Here is a 13,540-nt window from a genome sequence, read left to right as displayed (position 1 = left end):
GTGTGCTGCACTATTGGAGCAACAGTTATGAAGGAGTAGTGCACTGCTAAAGGGTCAATACTGAGTTGCAATGTTTAAGGTACAGTACTGTCGGAGATGTTGTTTTTAAGTGAGGCTATCCACCAAGGTTCTATCTCCCTTTTCACTTGAATGCAAAGTACTCGTGACATTATTTTAATGATGAACAGGAGAGTTCTTCTCAGTGTCATGACTAATATTTATTTATAACATTCCTTATTTTAAGTATTATGGTGCAGTTTAGACACAGTCCTAGATTTCGCTTCACTGTCCATTTCTGAAATCAGGAGAGACAGCAACAGGATAGTGTATTTCAGATGCGAACTACTCGCTGTGTGAAATGCTTTTTCTCACATCTCTCCTGCTTCATTTGCATATCAGAGTTGAAGCATGGAGTAAACATTTAAAAGTCCTGTATATAAAACATGTTACCCATGTAAAAGTGAATATCATCCCTGTATAGATCTGAGATAAAATACATATCAGTCATCAATTCTCCAGGGCTTTCTTGGAGTCTCCAGGAATTGAAAATTAATCTCCAGGATAACCCACAAGATTGCAACTAAATATATCGTTTCTTTCAAGATCTTTGTTTAATGGTTGTTTAATCAAGACTCATGATCTGTCCAGTTGGATATCATTGATTCTGACTAGGAAAAGAATGTGTGTGGTAGGTTGCAATAAAATAATTACATTATCTATATTGTTTCTGCATCAATCTATAAGTTATTAATCTGTTTAGCAGAAGAACAAAGCCATTGTCTTCAGTTACCACCACAACGTAATTTCCCAGGAGACTTCATAGAACAGTACAGCACAGGAACAGGCCCTTCAGTGTATGATGTCTGTACTAACCACAATGCCATTCCAAATTAATCCAACCTGCCTGCACATAGTCCATATCGCTCTGTTCTCTGTTCCTGCATCTATCTAAATGCCTTTTAAGCATTGCTATCACATCTGCTTGTACCACTGGCCCTGGCAATGTGTTCCAGGCCCCTATCACTCTCTGTGTAAAAGAAAAACTTGTCTCACACATCTCCTTTAAACTTTCCACTTTCACCTTAAACCTATGCTCCCTAGTATTTGACATTTCCAGCAGAGGAAAAAGGCTCCAACTATCCACGGTGGCTCAGTGGTTAGCACTGCTACCTCACAGCACCAGGGACCTGGGTTCAATTATCAGCCTTGGATGACTGTCTGTTGCACATTCTTCATGTGTCTGTATGGGTTTCCTCCCACAATCCAACGATGTGCAGGTTAGATGAATTGGTCTTGCTAAATTGCCCATAGTGTTCATGGATGTGTAGGTTAGGTGCATTAGTTAGAAGTAAATATAGGATGGTAAGGGAGTGAGTCTGGGTGGGTTACTCTTTGGAAGGTTGGTGTGGACTTTTTGGGCGGAAGAGCGCATTTCCACACTATAGGGACTCTATGATGTCCATGTCTCTCATAATTTTATATACTTCCATCAGGTCACCCCTCAACCTCCAACACTCTAGCAAAAACAGTCAAAGTTTGTCCAATCTCTCTTTATATCCAATATTCTCCAGTCCAGGCAACATCCTTGTAAACCTATTTTGCAACCTCTCCGAAGCCTCCACACCCTTCCTATAATATGGTGACCAGAATGGCATATTATACTCCAAATGTGGCCGAGATGAAGTTCTATACAGCTGCTACATGACTTGCAGCTTTTTGTACTCAGTGCCCCGAGCGATGAAGGCAAGCATGCCGATGCTTTCTATGCCACCTTATCCACTTGTACTGCCAATTTCAAGGAGCTATATACTTGCACCCTAAGATCCCTCTCTATGTGAATACTTATAAGTGTCCTGCCATTTACTGTATACTTTCCCCCTGCATTTGACTTCTCAAAATGCATTGCCTCACACTTGCCTGGTTTAAACACCACCTGGCATTTCTTCACCCATCTTTCTAACTAATCTATAACCTGCTATATCTTTTGGCAATCTTCCTCACAACACCACCAATTTTCATGCCATCTGTAAACTTACTAATCAGGCCATCTATATTTTCAAGCAAATCATTTATGTATTTATTCTAAACAATAGAGGTCCGAGCACTGATCCTTGTGGAATACCATTGTTCACAGAACACATTGTTCAGGAAAATGTCCTCGACAAAACCTGTTGTCTGCCTTTGTTTTATGACCAAGCCAATTTTGTATCCAACTTTTCAACTCACTATGGAACCCATGTGAGTTAATCTTCTGGACCAGCCTAACATGAGGGACCTTGTCAAATATTTTAGTAAAGTCCATGTAGATAGCATCCACTGCTCCACCCTCATCAATCATCTTCGTCACTTCCTCAAATTTGTGAAAAAAGCCCTATCCCGCAAAAAGCTATACTGACTATCCCTAATAAGAATCATCTCCAATAATTTCCCTACCACTGACGTAAGGCTCACGGGTTTATAATTTCCTGAATTATTCCTGCTGTCCTTCTTCAGCAAAGGAACAACATTGGCTATTCTCGTATGGTTAAAGAGGATACAAAAATCTCTCCTAAGGATCTAGCAATCTCCTTCTTTGCCTCCCTCTGAATCCTGGGATAAATTCTATCAGGTGCAGGAGACTTATCTACCTTAATATTTTTGAAGACACGTGACACCTCCTCTTTCTTAATATCGACATGCCATAGAATATCAATATACTCCTCCCTAATCTCAGCATTATCCATGTCCTTCTCCTAGGTGAATACTAATACAAGGTACTCATTAATGACTTCATCCACTTCCTCGGGCTCCAAACATAAGTTACCTCCTTTGTCCTTGAGCAGCCCTACTCTTTCTCTACCTACACTCTTGCTCCTAATATATGCAAAAAACATCTTGGGATTTTTATTAACCCTACTTGACAAGGACATTTTATGGCCCTTTTAACCATTTAATGACTTGTTTAAGTTCTTTCCTGCTTCCTTTATATTCCTCAAAGACCTTGTCTGATATCAGTTTCCTAAACCTTATGTATGCTTCCTTTTTCTTTTTGATTAAACTTTCAATACCTCTTGTCATCCAGGGTTCCTGAATCTTACCATCCTTATCCTACATCCTCATAGTAACATGCTGGTCCTGACCCCAATGAACTGGCCTTTAAATGAGTCCCACATGTGGATTTGCCCTCAAAAAGCTACCCCAAACTAATTTTTCCAGTCCCTCTCTAATATTGTTGTAATTAGCCTTCCCCAGTTTAGCACATTAATCTGAAGACCAGGCTTGTTATTGTCCATAACTATCTTAAAACTTCAGGAATTATGATCACTGTTTCCAGAATGCTCCCCCACTGAAACTTTGATTACCTGGCTATGCTCAATCACCATACAAGGTTTAGTATGGCCCTCTCCCTAGTTAGACCATCTACACATTATTTCAAGAAACCATCTGAATGCACCTTACAAATTTTGCCCCATCCATGTCCTTGGCACGAAGGGAGTCCAAGTCAATCTTGGGGAAGTTAAAATCACTCATTCCTTGGGAACCCTGAAATTAAACTAGATTATTTCCAATCTTGGTGTTATGATTTACCCTGAGATGATGTACTTCTAACTATATATTTCTGCCATCATTAGGATGGGCCATTTCCACTTTCATAACAGCATCTGATGGTGCCCATGCCTTAGCACATCTCCTCATTCATACCTTTGTCACCTCGAGGCTTAACGCCTAACTAATGTAATCCTGGCTGGTCCCCACATTTTCTCTCCATAAACCTGAGACCATTCAAAAGACCTGTGTCCTGACTATACCACCACTTATCTAAGATGTCTGTGCTTGTTGACTTATGTAGATACTCGGTTAAATAATGCCACAATATTAAAATTGTTTTCCTTGTTTTTAAATCCTTCCATGGCCTCTTTCTTCAAATTAATTTCTTTTGCCGAAGGATGGATTCAATGTTGAGCTGTCGATTCTGCATTGGGCAACATCATGTTTACAGCTAGGTTTCATTGCTAAACTAGGATGAGACCTGACAATGTCCCAATCTTTAATGAGGTTCACTCTATGAGGAAAATTACCTTGATGTGTTGGACACCTTGTTGGTATTTGGCACCAGAACCATTGTCCTTTGTCTGGGATTATCTGCCCTCACTATTCAAGACATTATGTATTTAGAGAAAAGTTGCCAAATATACCTGCATCAGATAATATTTAGTTTCACTCGTCAGCCAAGGTGAGCTCACAGGATACGCACATTGGTGTTCATTGCCAGCTACTTGGAGGCATACTTGAGAGCTGAGGATATTGAGGGGTGCCATTGAGTACTAAGAACATTCGCAAATGCCATACATTATATGGTTGTTAATGACTCAGGTGCTGTCACAGACATCCTCCTATATCCTAAGGCCTCATCTCTCCCAATCTGTGTAATTTCCTCCAGCCCTATAATGATCTACATTCTTTAAATTCCTCTAATTTAGGCCTCTTGACCATCCCCAGTTTTAATTATCTCCATAGCTATTCCGTTAGTTGCCTGGACCCATAAGCTCTGGAATTCGCTCTCTCAAACTATTTGTTCACTACTTTTTTATCCTCCTTTAAAATGCTCTTTAAAATGTCCATGTCTAAGGTTTTCGCCCATGCTAGTACATCTTTATATGTCCCAACAGTTTTTGTTCATGCAACTTATCTTTTCTATGATAAAGGCATTCACAAGTTGACGTTATCCTGTGTCTATTAAGAGCCATTTTAAAAGAAGAGACAGAGGCAGAGAAGTTTAAGTCGAGATAAGAATCTGAAGGCAGAGATATAAATGTGGATAGGAGGGAGTGAGATCATTAAATGTTTCAACAACAAGAATAAGAATTTCAAACATAAACCTTCAGTGCCGATGAAGAGGCAAGGTAATTGAAAGAAGAGAATGACCCAAGTTCTTCATGAGTTTTAATGGCTTGGAGATGTCCACATAAAATAGCATATGTGAAAGTAATCCTTGAGTGATAATAAATCTTGATTGCTATGCAAGGCACAGTTGGTGGTTGAGTGACCGAACTGACTGGATATTCTATTTTTTTAATGCTGTGAATTGAGGAGTAAATATTGGCAAAGTGTTATGCCTTGGATAGCACATTGGACATCATACCCCACTATTCCTGGAGTAATCACAAAACTTAAGATTGGATAAAAGTACAGAAACTTTCCTAGTTTTCCTGTCTTTTAGACCCAGGTTGATAGGAAGCATGGACCCCGTTTTCTTTTTATCACTTCATGTCTCGACAATGCAGTATGCCCAAGTATATCTCTATAGGTTATCTTATACTTTCTCAGTGTATAACCATCCAATCTTTCTGTGTTAAATTGTCGAACTGTAGGAGATTCTCTGGGAAATTTTTCTTGCCTTCTATCCCACTCCTATTATCTTCATCATCTTCCACTTCTCTTCCCATGGGTTCCTCCTTATCTTCTTTATGTTTATGTGATGTGACTGATTCTTCTTCCTTTGATCAGGAGTATTTATCAAATAAATCACTTTACTAACTCTCTTAGCTATTTTATATGCACCACTGAATTTCACTTTCAGAAGCTCACCTTGCAAACACAGCAATACCAATACTTCATGTCCCACAGGAAACACTCTAGTTGCTGAATGTTTATATTTTCACTTGTTAAACTTACAAATACTCTTGTGCTGTCTTACATGCTGCAGTGAGTCTTTCCAGAAACAGGGATACCCAATTCAACATTGAGGATTCATCTTTATTTTGGTTCAAACATTTCTCCCTAATTAATTTTAATGGACATTGAATCTCATGACCATAATCATCGAGTCATAGAGATGTACAGCACGGAAATAGACCCTTCGGTCTGACACGACCATGCTGATCAGATATCCCAACCCAATCTAGTCCCACCTGCCAGCACCCGGCCTATATCCCTCCAAACCCTTCCTATTCATATACCCATTCAGAGGCCTTTTAAATGTTGCAATTTTACTAGCCTCCACCACTTCCTCTGGCAGCTCATTCCATACATGTACCATCTTCTGTGTGAAAAAGTTGCCCCTTAGGTCTCTTTTATATCTTTCCCCTCTCACTCTAAACCTATGCCCTCTAATTCTGGACTTCCCTACCCCAGGGAAAAAAGCTTTGTCTATTTATCCTATTCATGCCCCTCATAATTTTATTAACCTCTATAAGGTCACCCCTCAGCCTCCAATGCTTCAGGGAAAACAGCCCTAGCCTATTTAACCTCTCCCTAAAGCCCAACTCCTCCATCCCCAGCAACATCCTTGTAAATCTTTTCTGAACCCTTTCAAGTTTCACAAAATCAATTCAAAGTGGCTAAACCCTGTAAATACCTTTGTGGAATCGCTGGTAGCAAATAGGAAATAAAATCTAATGTTTTGTCACAGACCACAGAGGTTGAATTATAAGGAGAGGCTGGTTAGGCTGGGACTTTGTTTCACTGGAGCATAGGAGATTGAGGGATGACCTTAAAGAAATTTATAAAATCATGAGGGGTTTAGATAAAGTGAATGACAAATGTCTTTTCCCTAGGATGGGGGATTTCAAGACTAGGGGCATATTTTTAAGGTGAGAGGAGAAAGATTTACAAAAGACACGAGAGGCAATTTTTTTCCACAGTGAGTGGTTCATCTGGGAATGAACTTCCAGAGGAAGTGGTGGATATGGGTACAGTTACAACTTTTAAAAGACATTTGGATAGTACATGAATAAGAAATATTTGGAGGGATGTAGGCCAGGTGCAGGCAGGTGGGACTGGTTTAGTTTGGGATGGACTGGTTGGACTGATGCATCCTGAACTGGAAAAGTGAGGGCTAGGGGTTGCTCCACTGAATACATTTCACCCTGCCCTTTCATACAATCTCTTCCTCGCCTTTGCCTGAAACCCCCATTCTTCCCTCAATCACCTGTGATCATAATATTCTAAAAAATAAGGGCACATTGATCAGTTCAGCCATTCAACAGGTTTATGGCAGATGGGATTTTCACCCTCCCAGTCCTAAATCTTGCAGAAAGCCAGTCTGGAGCAGTTAAGTGCCTAATGGGCTGCTGATTCCATTAGGCCTTCTGCATAGAGGTGACACAAGATTCTGATTGGTTCTCCAATGTTATGCTCCCTGTATTATGCAAGAAACATAGGAACAAGAGGAGAACATTCACCCCATCAATCTGTTCTGCTATCCAATTAAAATGGTAAATTTTACAGGACTATGGGGAATGTGCAGATACAATGACAACTGGTTGCTCTTTCAGAGAGTTGGCACAGGCATGATGGGCTGAATTAATTCCTTTTGTAATATAAATATAGAGTGCTAGAGAAACTCAGCAGGGCTGGCAGTATCAGTTGAGAGAGAAGCAGAGTTAACACTTCAAGTCCAATGTAACTCTTCCAAAAGAAAAGCCAGAGCTTCTTCACACTTTCTGTTTTTATTGCAGATCTCCAGCATCTGTAGCATTTTGATTTATTTAAGCGAGTTCCTCCTGTGTTGATTGAGTCTATGATTTGAAGTACAAATGCACATTGATGTCTTCAGCACATTATACATAATATCTTCATTCAACACAGAATTTTAAGATGAAGCACAAAGCTATGTCTATCGAATTCTTTAAGAGTGCAGAACAATTCCACTTAAAATTTATCTTCATGCACAAATGCTTACTAGCTAAAAATACATGTTGAAAAGTCACCTCTATTCGTTATTAGTGTTTTAAATGACAATTTCACTGTTTCTGCTTGAGTGATTAAGTTTGCAATGTGTTCACCAAAAGCCAACTCAGTAATAATGAGAAGGAACAGCCAATTAGCATTCACAAATTATTTCTCTTGAGGGACCAAAATACTATGCAGATATGATGGTCAGAATGTTAATGTTAAGTCTGTATATAGTATTTAACCAGTTTTGAGCTAGTGGGCAGGTGCTGCACACTCTTCTATGTTTAAATTAGCCACAGTCTAATAAATTTATATCAATTCTTAGCCAAATAACATCTGCAAAGAGATATTATCGATCACTAATATTCCATTGAGATAGGCATTGTGGGAATTGATTGGCTGAAGAATTCAGTTCAAATGACCACTAATTATATACTTAACATGCTTTCAGAAGCAGCAGCATATTTTGTCTTAAGAAAGATCTTTGTTTGGTTTCCATTTCGTAGTTTAATTTCTCCACATCCTCAACAGATTTCAATATTTTCCAATTTTGTTGACTGAGTATGGAAACTTCAAATATTAAAATAAAGAAATATTTGTAACAGGAACAGGCCATTCAACATTTAAAATCTGCTCCACCATTCAATTGTTTTGCTTGAAGGACCCATTTTCAACTCAGTTAAGAGCTGGGCAAACTGTATTCGTGGCTTCACCTTTTAGATTGAAATGGTACTTAAATAAAAGCTACACTGATCAAGGCCATGGTGCAGCTAGGCCCAGCAATGCATGAGGAAAGCAGTTTCAGAAATTTGACCAAGTAACACTAAAGGAATGGTGATATATTTCCAAGCCAGGATGGTGAGTGGTTTTGGGGAAACTTGCATGTGATGATGTTCTTTTAAATCTGCTGCTCTTGTTCTTTGAGATGTTTGTGGTCATGAAGGTGTTGTCCTAGCTTTGGTGAATTTTTGTAGTGTATCTTTGTAGGTAGTGCAAACTACTGCTAATGAGCATGAGTGGTTCAAGCACTGGATGTTTGTGGGTGTGGTGCCAATCAAGTGGGCTGCATTGTCCTGGATCCCAGCTGTGGCCTAACCAATGTTTGATACAGTTCTAGCATAACCTTGTGGCTCTTGAACTCTCTGCCTTGATTGATACCTTATGTCTTCTTAATCACTTTACCTACATGTCCCAATACCTTAAGGATGTGGTGGAAATGCATGCCAAGGTCCCTCTGATCCTTGGTATTTCCCAGGTTCCTACCATTCGTCATGTATTCTCTTGTCTTTGTTTGTTCTTCCCAAGTGCATCACTTCACATTGGCCCATTCACATTGGCACATTGAATTCCATTTATTACTGATCAGTCCATCTGACCAGCTTGTCTACATCCTCCTACAGTCTAAGACGATTCTCCTCACTATTTACCAGCCCACCAATGTTTGCATCTCAATCTTTGTAACTCAGATGTAATGTAACCAGCTATTAAGTGCTACGTTACAGACCTATCCTGTACAGCAAGGCCACACCTCTCTTCTGCAGAAGAGATCATGTGGGCATTATTCTCCACTTTGCACCAGTAACATAAATTAATGTCAGTAAGAAAGACCGGTGACAGTGAACCTAAACAGTCCTAGAGAACGTGACCACCACATATACTAAAGGTTCCCATTCAAATCAGCTGTGGTTTGGGAGTAGCTGTTTTGCCATGATTCAGAACTTTTGAGTTCAAATCCAACTTCGAACTTGACCACAAAAATTGAGATTGGCACTCCGGTGCTGTAATGAAGTAGGGCTACACTGTTGTTGATCATTTCTGATGAAGGGCTTTTGCCCAAAACATCGATTCTCCCGCTCCTTGGATGCTGCCTGACCAGCTCTGCTTTTCCAGCATCACACTCTCGACTCTAATCTCCAGCATCTGCAGTCCTCACTTTCACCTACACTGTTATTGGTGCTGCCTTTCAGATGAGATGTTAAACTGGGGCTCATGTGCTCACTCACCTGAATGTAGGAACTCCCGTACACACATCTTGAAAGAAGCACTGTGGAGTTCACTGTGGTGTCCAGAACCAATATTTATCCTTCAATCAATCAACTTCATTACATAACTTTTTGTTGGTTATTACTGCATCGCTGATTGTGGGAACTTGCTGTGCACAAAATGGCTCCTGTGTTTCCTACACTGCAATAGTAACTGCATTTCACAAGTACTTTGTTGGCTGTAAGATGCTTTGGAATGTTTTGAGATTGCAGAAGGTACTGGAGAAAGCAATTTTTTTCCACACTTTCTGATTTTCCACACTTCAAATCACACGCACCTTCACAAATGGGTATAAGGCAGAAATGGTGTAGCAACAACACACTGAGTGCAGTTTGTTTGCAAGTATGCAAACTGGCTTTGAAATGGCTGCAGTGCTTGTATTTTAAAAATGTTGCCAAGATTGATAGACCTATGAAGGTTCATTATATATTTCCAATTTATAGAGGCTCCAGAGACTGTCACAATGTTACTGAAACATCAGTTTCAAGCATTGATCCCCATTTCCCTCCCCACAATCACAAGAATTGCTTAAAAAAAAACTATTTAAAAAGCTGTAGAAAATAAAAGGAGTTAAATTTTCAGGGATGTGTATTGGCAGTCAGAATTTCTTGTCTTATCATATCTGTTTTGGGAAAGTGCCCTTTGCAAAGTTAGGATTTTAGTTTTGCATGTGAAGAACAGCTGGAGTTATACCAGTTGCCCCTGGAGGGATGGTACAGATAGCACAACAGCTTGCTGAATGCCCAGGCCAATTGCTTAAAAGGTGCCTGGTGCCTTATGCTCAGGGACTTTGTACCAGATACAATAAAATCAATAAAACAGACCTCGAGCCCTTGTCCCTCAAATCTCTCACTCTCCACTCACTTCCCTGTGCCACCTACACCCTGCCTCCACATACTACACAGGCCTACCTATACCACTCAACCCACCTCCATTTGACTGAGGGCCCAGGTATCCATTAATCTATTGAAATAGTTTTTCCTGAGTTACAACACTGCTTGATTGCAATTGAGCTGGCCAGGTTGGGAGTCCAGGATATGCCTCTCAACACACACAAGACCAAATTACTGCAGAGATGCTGGAATCTGTACTGTAAACTACAAATGCTGTAGCGGAAGAGAGAGCAAGCAAATGTTTCGAGTCTAGATGATTCTTCATCAGAGCTGAAGTGGTGTGTAGGGGCTAGCATTAATGTTATAGTTTGGGAGTGGGTGTCAGATACTAGTGGAGAAACGCTGCTGATAGGTTAGATTAAGTGATTGGAATGTGAGAATGGCAGAACAATGGTGTGTCTAATTGCCAGATTGAAAGAACAGAGCTGGTCCTGAAGAAGCATTACAGCCGAACTATCAAAAATCACACAACACCAGGTTATAGTCCAACAGGTTTACCCCTGTATTTGGAAGCACTAGATTGGAGTATAAACTTATACTCGACAATCACTTGATGAGGGAGCAGCGCTCCAAAAGCTGGTGCCTCCAAATAAATCTGTTGGACTGTAACCTGGTGTTGTGTGATTTTTAACACCGGCATCACCATATCATGACCCGAAACGTCGACTTTACCATCTCCTAATGCTGTCTGGCCTGCTGTGTCGTTCCAGCCTCCTGCCTGACAATTCTAGACTTGAAAGGACAGACACTGGGCTGGGGGGAAGGGAGAAAGGATATGATAAAAATCTAAAAGGGAAGAAATGGGAGATGGTCCACAATTTGAAGGTGTTGAACTCAATAATGTATTAATTCCAGAAGAATGTAAAGTGCCTAGTCTGAAAATGAGATGCTGTACCTCTAGTTTGCGCTGTGATTCATTGGTACACAGCAGCACGCCGAGGACAGACATGTGGGTATGTGAGCAAGAAGCTGTGTTAAAATGACCGACTACAGGAAAGTTGGGGTCATGCTTGCGCATAGACTGGAGGTGTTCTGTAAAGGGGTCACCCAGTCTGCTTCTGGTTTCGCCAATGTAGAATAGGCCACATTGAGTGCAGTGAAAACAATACACAAGATTGGAGGAGGTACAGGTGAAATGCTGCTTCACCTAGAATAACTGTTTAGGTCCTTGAATGATGAGCAGGGAGGAGGTGAAGGGCAGGTGTTGCATCTTCTGTGGTTACATGGGAAGGTGCCATAGAGAGGGAGAAGATATTGTTGGTGGTTATGGAATGGACTAGAATCTCCTGGAGGGAGCGATCCTTACGAAATGCAGACGGGGGAGTGAGGGGAAGATGTGTTTGGTGGTGGCATTATGGCTAGAGTTTTCTGAAATGGCAGAGAATGATCCTTTGATGCAGAGGCTGGTGGGATGAAAAATGAGGACAAGGGGAACCCAAGTATGCTGTTGAGTGATGGGAAGGGGCAAGTGCACATGCACATGTGATAGGTCGGATGTGATGGAGGCCTTGTCATCCACAGTAGACGGGAAACCAAGTTCATAGAAGAAGCAAGCCAATGCCTTTATCCTCCACTGGTGAAAGATGAAGCTGGAAACCCAGAAATAGGTGCTGGCTGCCATTTTTAGAAGTCTGCAGATTCTCCCTCTGTGTGCAAAAAATCTGACTCTATAAGAGGCAGATAGATTCCCAAGTGCACAAATGTCCTTAGAAACCAAATGTGAAACCTCCTGTGGATGATTGAAACATATTTGAAAGCTATCTGTCAGCAATCTTGGTTCAAATATTCGTTTGAATCTATTTAACATGGTTGAGAGTGAGGTTAGAAATTCCTTTATTCAGAGGTTTCTTGAAGGTTTTGTGGTAGGAAGTGCAGGAAATAGAAGGATAATAGGTGTAGAAGGTCAATGGACTGACTCTCAACCTGGAGTGTAATCCCAGCTGTGCTCACTAATCTAGACAAGCTTCTGGACTGACAAAGCTTCAGTTTTAAGATTCTTATCCAGATTTTCATATCCCTCCTCTTCGATAGCTCTACCCTTTCTTTGTAATCTCTTTTATCTTACACTCCTCCAAGGCCCCAGACAGTCTTCTAGATCTGGCATCTCATGCATCCCTGCCTTTAAGTACTCCACCTTTGAAGGCCATGTTTTCAGCTGCCTGGGTCCCAACATTCAGAATTCCCCTCCCCCAAAATCACTCGGTCTCTCTCTCTCCTCATTTAAGATGTACATTAAAACCTGTCTTTCGGGCAAAGGGTTTGGTCACCTGCACGAATAGATCCTTTAGTAACTCAGTGTCAAAATTTGATTGATATTTGCTCCTGTGGAGTGCACTACAGCAATTTATTACAGTAAAGGTGTCATATAAATGCAAATTGTTGTTGGATGATAGATGGACAGACTTGGCAGGCAGTGAAATCGATGTGAAAGTGATGGATGGGCAGACAATGGCAGGGTAATCAATGGATAAGTGATGGATGAACAGACCCTCAGCCATTTCTCTGCATTATCAAGCTGTTTCTTTTCCTGTTTTGAAGTTGTTGGGGGCAGTGTTCAAATGTTACACTCAGCTTTTCACATTAAACTTTAAAGAAAAGATGAATAAAGCAAAAGAATCCCTTAAACAGCCAACTGGAAAGAATAACACCAACAATAAAATTAAAATAAATGTCCATCAAAATGCCTGCCATGGAGAAATGCAAAGTTAAACAGATCAAATTAATAAAAATATTGGATGGGGGATCTTATAGGGGCCTAAGTGACAGAGGCTATAATGAGATTTGTGGCAGAATAGCACGAGAAGTTTACCTTGTAGGTTATTTTGGACATTTGTCAAACTGTGAGGTGACTTTCTTACTGGGCAGCAGCAAGTTACCAATTAAGGAAGGTTATAGATTGTTAAATGTTTTGCTTAAGCTCAAGCTCATCTTGTCAATATACAATTTCC

The sequence above is a fragment of the Chiloscyllium plagiosum genome, chromosome 16, assembly GCF_004010195.1.
Source record: "Chiloscyllium plagiosum isolate BGI_BamShark_2017 chromosome 16, ASM401019v2, whole genome shotgun sequence".
Taxonomy (NCBI): Eukaryota; Metazoa; Chordata; class Chondrichthyes; order Orectolobiformes; family Hemiscylliidae; genus Chiloscyllium; species Chiloscyllium plagiosum.
This window is presented reverse-complemented; position numbering follows the sequence as displayed.